Source organism: Octopus bimaculoides, chromosome 6 (assembly GCF_001194135.2).
Source record: "Octopus bimaculoides isolate UCB-OBI-ISO-001 chromosome 6, ASM119413v2, whole genome shotgun sequence".
NCBI lineage: Eukaryota > Metazoa > Mollusca > Cephalopoda > Octopoda > Octopodidae > Octopus > Octopus bimaculoides.
In genome coordinates, this window is record NC_068986.1 from 34,668,358 (window position 1) to 34,669,204 (window position 847).

The window sequence follows — 847 nt, forward strand, 5'->3', positions numbered from 1 at the left end:
TATATATATATATATATATATGTATATATGCACACATATACTTATGTGTGTGTGTGTGTATATATAGAGAGAGAATACCATCTAGGTAAATAACTTTATAGCGTGCTTTACAAGCTCTTATACTGGTATTAGCTACCATATGCTATCATACAGCAGGAATTCTCCTTAAACTGGATATACTTATGGAAATCTGTTGATATCCACACAATTCATGCAAAAAAATTATTATATATAGATAATAGTATTTTAAGCAATTAAAACATACATTTTCACTATAAAGGAAAATACTTTTAAAAATACATTTGCCAAGGAATGTAGAAGTATAAGCTGCTATTTATAAGCTACATGAATAAACATGGACATATTAACTGGGAACTGTAACCAGAAAAAACAAATGAAATAAAATATAATTAATATTTAAAAAAAAAAGAAGCGGGGAATGGAATGGAAAAATATCATCAGAGAAGTACTAATTAGAAACTTGTAGCTTAGATTATGGATTAGTCTACGGAGAATTCAGTGTAAGGAGTTGAACCTTAACACTGAAAGCAGATTAGAGTAATTTGAAATTTTGATTAACGACTGAGTTTTAGTTATCTTCTTAATAACTGCCATATTTTTCAGCATTTACTCGAGATTAATTTTATATGTGCAGAATTATTTGTGGTCATCGTCTCTGGTTTTCGTGTCATTTTAGTTTGGTTTGTTAAATTCTGTGTCTTCTTATAAGGTATCAGAAATGCATACACACACACACATAGATGTGTGTGTATGTATATGTATATATACGCACACGGGCACGCACACATATATATATATATATATATATATATATATATATATATAT

The 847-nt window shown here is 28.1% G+C and overlaps 1 protein-coding gene across 2 annotated transcripts in view; it reads left to right on the top strand.

The window, feature by feature from the left end:
- The window catches only part of LOC128248119 (protein pangolin, isoforms A/H/I/S-like), a 179,855-nt gene that overhangs the window by 735 nt on the left and 178,273 nt on the right, over window positions 1-847 (top strand). The gene's annotated exons all lie outside the window — the stretch shown is intronic.